The sequence below is a fragment of the Capra hircus genome, chromosome 6 (assembly GCF_001704415.2).
Source record: "Capra hircus breed San Clemente chromosome 6, ASM170441v1, whole genome shotgun sequence".
NCBI lineage: Eukaryota > Metazoa > Chordata > Mammalia > Artiodactyla > Bovidae > Capra > Capra hircus.
This window is the reverse complement of record NC_030813.1, coordinates 36,744,591-36,758,094: the sequence shown is the minus strand read 5'-3', so window position 1 is coordinate 36,758,094 and position 13,504 is coordinate 36,744,591.

The following is a 13,504-nucleotide window of genomic DNA, read 5'->3' as shown; positions in this document are numbered from 1 at the left end:
AGCACGCCAGGCCTCCCTGTTCATCAGCAACTCCCGAAGTTTACTCAAACTCACGTACATTGAGTTGGTGATGCCATCCAGCCATCTCATCCTCTGTCGCCCCTTCTCCTCCTGCCCCCAATCCCTCCCAGCAGCAGAGTCTTTTCCAGTGAGTCAACTCTTCGCATGAGGTGGCCAGCGTACTGGAGTTTCAGCTTCAGCATCATTCCTTCCAAAAAACACCCAGGACTGACCTCGTTTAGAACAGACTGGTTGGATCTCCTTGCAGTCCAAGGGACTCTCAAGAGTCTTCTCCAACACCACAGTTCAAAAGGGCTTTACCAATTCACACTTGGAGTTCCTCAGAGGTAGAGGTGGAAGTCGGAGAAGGCGATGGCACTCCACTCCAGTACTCTTGCCTGGAAAATCCCATGGACGGAGGAGCCTGGTAGGCTGCAGTCCATGGGGTCGTGAAGTGGAACACGACTGAGAGACTTCACATTCACTTTTCACTTTCATGCATTGGAGAAGGAAATGGCAACCCACTCCAGTGTTCTTGCCTGGAGAATCCCAGGGACAGGGGAGCCTGGTGGGCTGCCGTCTATGGGGTCGCACAGAGTCGAACACGACTGAAGCAACTTAGCGGCAGCAGCAGCAGCAGCAGCAGCAGAGGTGGAAGTGAGGAATATATAGAGACACAAATACAAGATTATATTTTCAAATTTCTCTTCCTCTCAGCAAAAAGTGGAGAAACATTTTGTTTTTTCACTCTATTTTAAAAATTCTTTACATTATTTGATACTCTGTTCACTAATGCTCAAAAGACTTCAGTCTAGGCAGTTGTCAGGTATGTAGCCTTAAGAGGGCCTATTGTAAAGTCCCTATGTTACCTTCCCATTATTTCCTACTAGGGCAGTAGTAGGAATTAATTTTTCAGGTGTAGTTAGTTGATACCTAGGGAAGGAGTGAACTATAGGAAAGATAACTTTCAGCGAGATATGGGGACACAGAGGTTGACTTCTGCCAGCATTGAATGATCTCAGGCCCGGCTGTGCAGGCCAGAACCTTGACCCCTGTGGGATACGGCCAGGCACGTATGCTTACAACAAGCTTCATTAGCTTCAATGCACCTCACATGGCTGATAGATTGCGATCAACTGGGTTTTCTAATGACTCGATGCACATGAGTTTGGGTGAACTCCCGGAGTTGGTGATGGACAGGGAGGCCTGGCCAATGGCAACCCACTCCAGTACTCTTGCCTGGAGAATCCCATGGATGGAGGAGCCTGGTAGGCTACAGTCCATGGGGTCGCTAAGAGTCGGACATGACCAAAGGACTTCACTTTCACTTTTCACTTTCATGCATTGGAGAAGGAAATGGCAATCCACTCCAGTATTCTTGCCTAGAGAATCCCAGGGGCGGGGGATCCTGCTGGGCTGCCGTCTATGGGGTCGCACGGAGTCGGACATGACTGAGGTGACTTAGCAGCAGCAGGGAATCCTGGTGCGCTGCGATTCATGGGGTTGCAGAGTCGGACATGACTGAGGAACTGAACTGAACCAGTTATAAATAAGTTAGTTTCAGTTTTCATCCATATAGAAGGTTTAAAGCGGATCAGTTTAATATATATTAGTATTGGAAAAATGGAGAGTGAAGGCAAAATATTGAAAATGTCTTCAGATTTGGAACACCCCAAATCAACATCCAGTATTTGAGGAACATCTGAGTGTTAAAGCATTAGTCCAAACCATGTAAATATTAAGTTGTAAAATTTCCCTAAACAGCCCTTGATGATTAAGGAATCTAACTCATTTCTGCACGTAGTATACAAAGCTGAAAACAGGTGACAGTATAGAATTGTAAAGTCACTGATGCTTTTTCCTGCTAGCATGGCTATTCCTGTCACAGAGATCTGGACTCAGGTACCATATTAGCTATGTGACCTTGGGAAATTCCCTGCTTCAATCTTATCCTCTGTAAAATAGCATAATAATACTACTTACCTTATTAGAGTTGTTGAGGGGATTAAATAGAGCAGTATCAATACAAGGAAAGCAGTTAGCATAGGGGCTAGCACAGAGTACACATTTTTAAAATATTTGTGTATTCATTTGTGTGTTTTTGGCTGTGCTTTTCTCTAGTTGTGGCGAGCGGGGGCTACTGTCTCGTTGGGGTGTTCAGACTTCTCATCGCGGTGGCTTCTCTTGTGGAGCCCGGGCCCTTGGGCGTGCGGGCTTCGGCAGTTGCAGCACGTGGGCTCAGTGGCTGCAGCTCCCGGGCTCTAGAGCCCAGGCTCAGTAGATGTGGTGCACGGACTTAGTTGCTCCGCAGCATGGGGGATCTTCCTGGGTCAGGGATCAAACCCATGGGCAGATAGATCCTTTACCACTGAGCTACCAGAGACGCCGCAGAGTACACATTTAAAGAATGTTATCAGAGCAGCATAATCCCCTATTGTGAGGAAGCTGGAGAAAGTTCTGATGAAAAAGGAAAGTATCGTGTACCACTGGGAATCCAAATTTATACTTTACAATATGGATAATATTGAAACACAACTCTTGGGTTATCATATACATTAAGGGAGTTAGAAAACACAGGCAGAGGAGAGGCTAGAGTATATATTTTAGTAAAGTCCCATAAATGCCAAATTTGGGGCATTGATATTTGGGAATCTCTGATTCAGAGAGAGAGAGATGTTAAAATCACTTTTCCACTAGATGGCATCAACCAATATTTGAACTAACTTTTGTTCCTGCTTGTACTTATCTTTCTGTGATTACAAATTTGTCTTTATTTTGACAGTTGTTTCCTAAATTTGAAGACATCTGTTTAGGAATAAAGGGTCGGACACAACTGAGCGACTGAACAACAACAAAAATTGTAGGAACAAAAGTCACAAACATTTTATTAGTAAGTTACAATTGTAATGAGTTCATTAAAATCAAGGATGTGACAGATAAATATACAAAAAGTATGAAAAAAATCACAATTGAGAAAAACAGTTGATCAATAAACACATAATTATTCATCCTCAGTAGTAAGTTTCAAACATCAAAGAAGTTTCCATTTCTCACCTATAAAATTATAAATATTTTAGGAATGTAATTAATATTTACCATTCATTTATTAATTTATTGAGTGCTCACTGTGTGACAGATACTGTCAGAGTTCTCCAGAGAAACAGAAATTGATTCTGTGTGTGTATATGTGTGTGTATACAGGGAAGAGTTTATTATGAGGAGTTGGCTTACATGATTATGGAAACTGAGAAACACAGGAAAGCCAGTGTTGAAATCCAATCTGAATCCCTGAAGGCTTGAGGGCCAGAGGAATGGATGGTGTAAATCCTAGTCCAAGGGCAGGAGAAGACAGATGTTCGAGCTCAAGCAGCCAGGTAGGAGGCAAAAGGCAGGAAATCCTTCCTCCTCTTTTTGTTCTATTCAGACCTTCAATGGATTGAATGATACCCATCCACATTGCAGTGAGCTATCTATTTTCCTGAGTCTACTGATTCAAATGCTAATCTCATCTGTACCTCACCGACATACCCAGAAATAATGTCTAACCTGGGCAGCCCTTGACCCAGTCAAGTTGACACAAAAAGTTAACATCACACTGCCCTAGAGGCTGGAGCTATCCTCTGCATACACTGTAATACAGTTTTTGAAAATAAAAACTCATCACAATACCAAAATGATTATTAAGTATAAGTGAAAAAAGGGTACTAATTTTATTCATGAGTACAATTATTTTTTATTGATTTTTTTTTAACACCAGAAACATTATGTATTGGGGTTTAGCTGGTTAACAATGTTGTGATAGTTTCAGGTGAACAGTGAAGGGACTCAGCAATACATAGGCATGTATCCATTCTCCCACAAACCCTGCTCCCATCCAGGCTGGTACATAACATCGAGCAGAGTTTCATGTGTTATGCAGTAGGTTTTGTTGGATATCCATTTTAAATATAGCAGTGTATACATGACCTTCCCAAAGTACCCCCACTCTGGCAAGCATGAATTTGTTTTCTATGAGTCTCTTTCTGTTAGTGCAATTTTTTTTTTAACCAAGAGTTTAGGGATAGAAAAAAAGAATAAAAATCAATTATTGGTTGTCTTTAGGTTATTGGGATATTACTGAATTGTTCTTTCATTGTATTTCTCTTTTAAATTGTTTCTTTAATAAAGTAGTTTTAAACTATAAATATTACCAGTTAATATTTGAGGTTAATCATTGATAGTTGTGTATCTTATTTCAAAACTATTGATTCAGTCAATGAATATTTATTAAGCACTTCCTGTATTCTCAGTATTATAATAGGAGGTAAAAGGAAGAGGCATAAAAATGTGAAAGATATGATCCAAATTATGGACTTAAAAAGTTCATGATCTTAAGGGCAGTATATAGCATAGGATAAAGTTAACTAAAAAACCTGGTTTATACATGATGCATTTTTGTGTATTTATCCAGCATTTGTTGAATTTGTATTGTGCATCAGGTATACAAGGGAGGGAGTGATACCTGTGCCTGATGGAAGGGCTAAGGGAGTATCAGTAAAGTATGGATTTTATAGACTATCAAATTACATACTTAGGTCTCAGGAGACACCCATTTTAGCCCCTTTTATAATCTCTCCTAATCCACGAAAACAAATTTTATTTTATTTTATTTATTTTTTTTCAAATTTTAATTTTGCAGTGAGGATATAGACGGTTGCTGGCAGAGATGAGTATGATCAGCTTCCATGTTTTCTCAGTGGTAAAGAATCCACCTGCCAAAGCAGCTGATGCGAGTTTGATTCCTGGGTTGGAAAGATCCCCTGGAGGAGGGCATGACAACCTATTCTAGTATTCTTGCCTGGGAAATTCCATGGACAGAGGACCCTGGTGGGCTATAGTTCTTGGGGTCTCAAGAGTTGGATACAACTTACAACTGAATAACAACAAAAAACAACAACAACCATCAAGACAATACAGCAACTCAGGTAAGAATGAATAATACAGATTCGGGTGGATATTGAAGAAAGTGAAGTCGCTCGGTCAGGTCCGACTCTTTGAGACCCCATGGACTGTAGCCTGCCAGGCTCCTCCATCCATGGAGTTTTCCAGGCAAGGATTTTGGAGTGGGTTGCCATTTCCTTCTCCAGGGGATTTTCCCCTGCCAGGGATTAAACCCTGATCTCCTGCACTGCAGGCAGACTCTTTACTGTCTGAGCCACCAGGAATATTGAAGGGCTACATGTTAAAATACATTTTTAACAGCTATATATAAGTACCAGATTTCAAAACTGATTACAAAAATGTCCAGATTTGATCTTCAGCTTAAAAGTTCAGCGTAAGTAGGGAATGCGAACATATGAAAAGCAGAATAGTGTTTCTTAAAGACTCATCAGCACTATTTTATTCTTTAAAATATTCTTTTACATGTTTGGGAACGCATGTAAGAATTAAAGATTTAAAAAATAAAAATAAAATAAAATATTCTTTTTATACATGTTTTGAAATATTTAAAAAATAAGAGGTCATTAAAACAAGTGTATCAAAGAGAAAGTGACCAGATAAGCAATTCCTTGTAATAATTTATCTACCTAGAATAAAGGAAGTCAAGGAAAGATGGCAGGAAGTTCTTTCCAACTTGGCTTTAAATAAGACTAGTGGTAGTGCCCATCTGTGCTAGGTACTTAAGCCCTCCCTACTTCCATTTCATCCTCCTTCTAGTTGGAGAGGTTGGAAAGCTAAAGGTACATTTTCCAAAAAAATAAAAGTACACTTTCCAGACTTGCAGCTAGGCTTGTGGATGTGCACACACATGAGATTTGAAACAGAGGCAGAAGCAAGCTGCCTGCAGAAGGGAGGGCTGACAAGTGGGTTGCATGGGCTTTGCATGGGCTGACTCCATGTTTCTCTCTGAACAGATCTCAAATATGAGACAGCTGTGGCAGCAATAGCAGTGGTGGCAGCGGAGTTTTCAGCCCTCCGGATCACAGCTAGGAGGGTGTGGCCTTCATGCCAAACCTCAGAGCAATCCCCCTATTTCTGCTCTTCAAATGAATTTATAAGCATGTACTTCATTCCTTTATATCGGAAATACCTAGAATAATTTATTTTTCCCATCCTGAATCCTGAGTGATAAACTATGGCAGAGTGTTGCTATAAGAATATAACCTAGTAATAAATGTAAATCACTTAGAATAGTACCTGACACTTTGTACTCAATATATGGTAGTTATTCAAATTTTTATCAGGGAATGAGTTAAAAATGCAAAGAACAATGTAGGTCAGAGGTTGAAAACTATGGCTTGAGGGCCAAATTGAGCCCACAACTATTTTCATAAATAAAGAAGTTTTATTAGAACACAGCTACTATCATTGTTTACATGTTGTCTGTGGCTGCTTTCATTCTTCAAAGTCACAGTTCCAACAGAAACAGAATCAGCCACAAAGCCTAAAGTATTGACTCTCTGGCCCTTTAAGGAAAATATTTGCTTACCCCTGATGAGAGCTATGAAAAAGAATGAGGAGTATGAAGACTAGGAAGCATTCGTGAAAACTGTCATCCTCTTGACAAGAGTTGTCATAGTTAGGAAAAATCGTTTGGGAAGTTTTCTTTCTGCAAAGATTCAAAGTAGAGCATTAAGGGGTGGGGAGGATATAGTACATGCAAAATTCTGATTTTATAGATAAAAATTGGAGGGATCAAAGGAGCAAAACTGATGTCACCTGAGGCCTCAGCAAATAATTTGGTAGCATTCATAGTATGGACCCTAGCCATTTCCTAAGGTTTGCTCCCGGAACATGCCACCCAACCAAAAGTCTGTGTTACTTCTTTCATACCCAACTGGTCCCTAGTTCTTACAGTTTGTTTCTTCATAAATTCTCTGGCATTCACTCACTTTGGTCTTCATAGTCACTGTTCGAATCCATGCCTCAGATATTTTAAAAGTGTGGTTAACTGAATATAGTCCTAAATTTCTTGTTTTTAAATTTTTCTCCTTTAAAATTCAAGTTTAGAAACGTTCTCCATTTCTTTCTCATTGGCAGCTGTGTTAAAATGTTCACAGAAAGAAAGATTATTTATGCTTGATTTATTACTTTTCAAAAGATTCATTAACACATCATTCTCACCCACAGTCCATAGTTTACCTTAGGACTCACTCTTGGTGGTGTACGGTCTGTGGCTCTGGGCAGACGTATGGTGGCATGTGCGCTTCCCAGGCAGCTCAGTGGTAAAGAATCCGCCTGCCAATGCAGGAAATGTAGGAGACGTGGGTTTGATCCCTGGATTGGGAAGATCCCCTGGAGAAGGAAATGGCAGCCCGCTCCAGTATTCTTGCCTAAAAAATCCTGTGGACGGAGGAGCCTGGCGGAATACAGTCCGTGGGGTCACGGAGAGTTGAATAACGCTGAGCAGCCGAGCACACAGACACACATGGTGGCAGGTTCACTCCACTGGGGTATCGTACAGAGTTTTCCCACTGCCCTAAAATTCCTCTTTGTTCCACCTACTTTTATGTTTGATTTTAACGTTCTATAGTGTTTTCAATTTTAACTACGTCTCTTAGCTTTTCTATCTTTTCTTTACTCCTTTTCTCCCTCTTTCTGTATACCTCCTCCCACTCCTTTCTTCCCCATTTTCTTCCTGCTGCTGGATAAATACGATCCATATCATCTGACAAAGCTTTTCAAACTTGAATGTGCATATGAGTCACCTGGGTATCTTGTTAAAATGCAAATCCTGATTCAGTGTGACTGGGCTAGTGAGATCATACTGAATAGGAGCTTTGAAATCCTCATGTCTTAAAAGCTTCCAGATGATGCTACTGACTTTCAGATCACACTTTCAGTAGCAAAAATTTAGAACGTTGATTCTTAAACTGGGATGATTTTGGCCTCCAGAGGACACTTGGCAATGTTGTGGAGACATCTTTGTTACAGCTGAGGTGGTGCTACTGGGTAGAGGCCAGGAATGCTGCTAAACATCTTACATCTTATGCACAAGATAGTCCCTCACAATAAAGAATTATCTCAACCTAAAGGTCAATAGTGCTAAGGCCAAGAACCCTGCTCTAGAATGATCTTAAACACTGTAAATACCCGATGTGTATCTTCTATGACTCTAACAGGTTTTCTTGAGAGTTTTTTTTTTTTTTTTGGAGGTGGTGGTGGGGTTAGTTGGTAGGAAAAAGCTTTCCAGGTTGCTCCCAGTGAGGCCTTATAGGTTCCCTCTTCTAAGGGCTTCCCTGGTGGCTCAGAGGTTAAAGTGTCTGCCTGCAATGCGGGAGACCTGGGTTTGATCCCTGGGTTGGGAAGATCCCCTGGAGAAGGAAATGGCAACCCACTCCAGTATTCTTGCCTGGAGAATCCCATGGATGGAGGAGCCTGGAGGGCTACAGTACAGGGGGTCGCAAAGAGTCAGACACGATTGAGCGACGCGACTTTCACTTTCTTCTAAGTCAGCTCCTGAAAGTGTTTTTTACATAATATCAAGAATAATTTTTTTCTTTCAGAAGTCTCCTAGCCCTCAGGTAATGTTGTTCAGTCCCTAAGTCGTGTCAGACTCTTTGCAACCCCATGAACGCCGGGCATCCCTGTCCTTAACTATCTCTTGGAGTTGGCTCAAACTTATGTCCATTGAGTCAGTGATGCCATTCAGCCATCTCATCCGCTGTAACCCCCTGCTCCTCCTGCCCACAGTCTTTCCTGGCATCAGAGTCTTTTCCAATGAGGCGACTCTTCACATCAGGTGGCCAAAGTATTGGGGCTTCAGCATCAGTCCTTCCAGTGAATATTCAGGGTTGATGTCCTTCAGGACTGAGTTGTTTGAGCTCCTTGCCGTCCAAGTGACTCTCAAAAATCTTCTCCAGCACTGCAATTCAAAAGTGTCAATTCTTTGGTGCTCAGCCTTCTTTATGGTCCAACTCTCAGTTCTGTACATGACTATTGGAAAAGCCATAGCTCTAACTATATGGACCTTTGTCAGCAAAGTAATGTCTCTGCTTTTTAATATGCTGTCTAGGTTTGTCATAGCTTTTCTTCCAAGGAGCAAATATCTTTCAATTTTGTGGCTACAGCACTGTTCTCAGTGATTTTGGAGCCAAAGAAAATAACATCTGTCACTGTTTCCACTTTTTACCCATCTATTTAACATAAAGTGATGGGACTGTATGCCATCATCTTAGTTTTTTGAATGTTGAGTTTTAAGCCAGCTTTTTCACTCTCCCCTTTCACCCTCATCAAGCGGTTCTTTAGTTCCTCTTTGCTTTTTGCTATTAGGGTGGTATCATCAGCATATGTTACCACCCTAATAACAAAAAGCAAAGATGCATTGGAGAAGGAAATGGCAACCCACTCTGGTGTTCTTGTCTGGAGAATCCCAGGGATGGGGGAGCCTTGTGGCCTGCCGTTTATGGGGTCACACAGAGTCAGACACGACTGAAGTGACTTAGCAGCAGCAGCAGCCTATCTGAGGTTATTGATATTTCTCCCGGCAATCTTAATTCCAGCTTGTGGTTCATCCAGCCTGGCATTTCGCATGATGTACTCTGCATAGAAGTTAAATAAATAGGATGACAATATATAGCGTTGACATATTCCTTTCCCAATTTTGAACCAGTTCGTTGTTCCATGTAAGGTTCTAACTGTTGCTTCTTGACCTGCATTTAGGTTTCTCAGGAGACAGGTAAGGTGGTCTGGTATTCCCATCTCTTTAAGAATTTGCCCGTTTGTTGTGATTCATGCAGTCAAAGACTTTAGGGTAGTCAATGAAACAGAAATGGATGTTTTTCTGGAATTCCCTTGCTTTCTCTGTGATCCAAAGGATGTTGGCAGTGTGATCTCTGTTTCCTCTGCCTTTTCTAAATCCAGCTTGAACATCTAGAAGTTCTCGGTTTATATATTGCTGGAGCCTATCTTGAAGGATTTTGAGCATTACCTTGCTAGTATGTGCTGCTGCTGCTGCTGCTAAGTCACTTCAGTCGTGTCCGACTCTGTGCAAACCCAGAGACGGCAGCCCACCAGGCTCCCTCGTCCCTGGGATTCTCTAGGCAAGAACACTGGAGTGTGTTGCCATTTCCTTCTCCAATGCGTGAAAGTGAAAAGTGAAAGTGAAGTCTCTCAGTCGTGTCTGACTCCTAGCGACCCCATGGACTGCAGCCTACCAGGCTCCTCCATCCATGGGATTTTCCAGGCAAGAGTACTGGAGTGGGTTGCCATTGCCTTCTCCGTGCTAGCATGTGAAGTTAGCAGAATTGTATAGAAGCCTGAGTATTCTTTGGCATTGCCTTTCTTTGGGACTGGAATGAAAACTGTCCTTTTCCAGTCCTGTGGCCACTGCTGAGTTTTCCAAATTTGCTGGTATATTGAGGGCAGCACTTTAACAGCATCATCTTTGCTCTTCCAATTTATTAAGTGAAAATTATGAATAGAGTTTTTCACGGTATTAACATGATTTTTAAAGCCCTGTAATCCTAGAAAAGGATGAAGAAAAATTAAGGCAGCAAGTTTATAAGCTTGAAATGTTTGACCTTATATGGCTTTTGTGTTATCCATATTTATTGGTCTTTTTGGGTCTTAGAAAACAGCTGAAGTGATTCTTAAAATGATAATCAATAGATGTTTTACGCTGTGTGTGTTTCCTGAGAATTTTCAGATTGCATCAATCAAATAGTCAATGATGTAAATAGAAACGAACCTTAAAAGAAGCCTTTTCCTGTATTTAGATGAGCAAGATGGGAACTGGCTCTAAGAATCTTCACTCTGACTGTAGGAAGCCATGTTTTCCATGGTTGAAGAGATTTGGGGATTATTTGACTCTCCAGCAACACAGCCCACAGAAGAGACTTATTGCCTGTGAAAAATACGATGATTTTACTAGAATCATGATTAAATGAAAGTAAAAATAAAAGTATTTTTATGTAAACTATGGTCACAATTCCAAGTTTTTGAAAGCCTGCTTTTCCTGGTTTTCTCGCCTGTCAGGCATCTCTGAATTACTCATAGCCCAGCATTGAACTTCCCACCAGACACTTACCATGTGGCCTGCCAGCACCTGGGGCACACACAGCCTTGGGATTCATTCTGCTCTGGTTTCTTCTTGCTTTCTTTCCACATTTTAAAATAATACCACATTTAAAAAAAGTGTTTAGACTTGTCTCTGAGGATATTTTCTTTTAATGTAACAGACTCGTCGAAACATAATTTACTCACCAACTTATATTAATAGAATTCATAAACTGAAAAATGTTATATAAGGTGATTAAATCAGACAGAATGATCCTCTTAAAGTTAATATCTCGCTCCCCCCACAACTCTCCCTCCTCTTTGCTAAACTTGGTAAATGATACCAACATCCCCTGCATCACCTGGGCCCCAGAACTGAAGTCATCCTGTACCTCTCCCTTCCTTACCCCCCACATGCAATCAGTCACCAGTTCCTATCATTTGCATCCCTTAATCTAGGTCCTCATGACTTCTGTCCTATTTCGCAACAGGTCCTGCCTCCAGTCTTTTCTTTTTTCAATTCAGTGTTGCCAAACTATTATTTTAATGTAAAAATTAATTGCAAAACTTAAGTAAATGCTTAAAATGTAACTTCCAAACTCCTGAATGTATTTGCTTTAGGGGAAATTTTGGCTTTAATCCTCCTGGTGGTCTCTGAATTTATATATATATAATATATAACATATATATAACATTTATATAACATGTTATGTGACATGTTATATATAACATTTTTATGTATACAACATATATATATATTATATAGTTAGTATATATATTTAATTAATAGATGAATTTTTAAGAATAATTTTAAGTTCATAGCAAAATTGAGTGATAAGTACAGAGAATTCCTATATGTCCCCTCCCCAAAAAACATACACAGCCTCCTCCACTATCACCATCCCCTACCATAGTAGCACATTTATTGGAATCAATGAACCTACATTGACACATTATTATCACCCCAAATCCATAGTTTTTAAAAGGATTCACTGTTGGTGTTGTACATTTCATGTTTGTGTGTTTAGTTGCTGAGTTGTGACCAACTCATTTGGACAAATGTGTAATGACAAGTATCTACCATTATATTAATAGTATCACACAAAGTATTTTCACTGCCCTAAAAATCACCTGTGCTTCACTTGCTAATCCTTTCCCAAAGCCCCTGGCAACCACTGATTTTTTTTTTTAATGTCTTTATAGTTTTGCCTTTTCCTGATGAAAGTGAAAGTGGAGAGTGAAAAAGTTGGCTTAAAGCTCAACATTCAGAAAACGAAGATCATGGCATCCGGTCCCATCACTTCATGGGAAATAGATGGGGAAACAGTGGAAACAGTGTCAGACTTTATTTTTGGGGGGCTCCAAAATCACTGCAGATGGTGACTGCAGCCATGAAATTAAAAGACGCTTACTCCTTGGAAGGAAAGTTATGACCAACCTAGACAGCATATTCAAAAGCAGAGACATTACTTTGCCAACTAAGGTCCGTCTAGTCAAGGCTATGGTTTTTCCTGTGGTCATGTATGGATGTGAGAGTTGGACTGTGAAGAAAGCTGAGTGCTGAAGAATTGATGCTTTTGAACTGTGGTGTTGGAGAAGACTCTTGAGAGTCCCTTGGACTGCAAGGAGATCCAACCAGTCCATTCTGAAGGAGATCAGCCCTGGGATTTCTTTGGAGGGAATGATGCTAAAGCTGAAACTCCAGTACTTTGGCCACCTCATGCGAAGAGCTGACTCACTGGAAAAGACTGATGCTGGGAGGGATTGGGGGCAGGAGGAGAAGGGGACGACAGAGGATGAGATGGCTGGATGGCATCACTGACTCAATGGACATGAGTCTGAGTGAACTCCGGGAGTTGGTGATGGACAGGGAGGCCTGGCGTGCTGCAATTCATGTGGTCGCAAAGAGTCGGACACGACTGAGCGACTGAACTGAACTGAACTGAATGCCATATAGTTGGAATCATATAGTATGTAGCCTTTTCAAATTGACTTCTTTCACTTAGTATACATTTAAGGTTTTATTTTTATGCACTGATAGCTCATTTCTTTTTACAATATTTTTCAATAAAATATTGAAAAATATTTTATTTTCTGGATGTACCATGGTTTGTTTATCCATTCACTTACTGAAGGTCATCTTGGTAGCTTCCAAGTTTTGGCAATTATGAATAGAGCTTCTGTAAACATTCTTGTGCAAGTTTTTTTGTGGACATAAGTTTTTAACTCATTTGGGTAAATACCGAGGAATGTGATTGCTGGATCATATGGTAAGAATATATTTAGTTTTGTAAGAGATTGCCAAACTGTTTTCTAAAGTGGCTGTGTCATTTTGCATTCCCACCAGCAGTGAATGAGAGTTCTCATTACTTTACATCCTCGTTAGTATCTGGTGTTGTCAATGTTTTTGATTTTTGGTATTCTAAGAGGTAGGTAGTAGTATCTCATTACTTTAATTTGCAATTCCCTGATGATATATGAAGTTGAGCATCTTTTCATGTTTTTTGCCATCTATATATCACCTTTG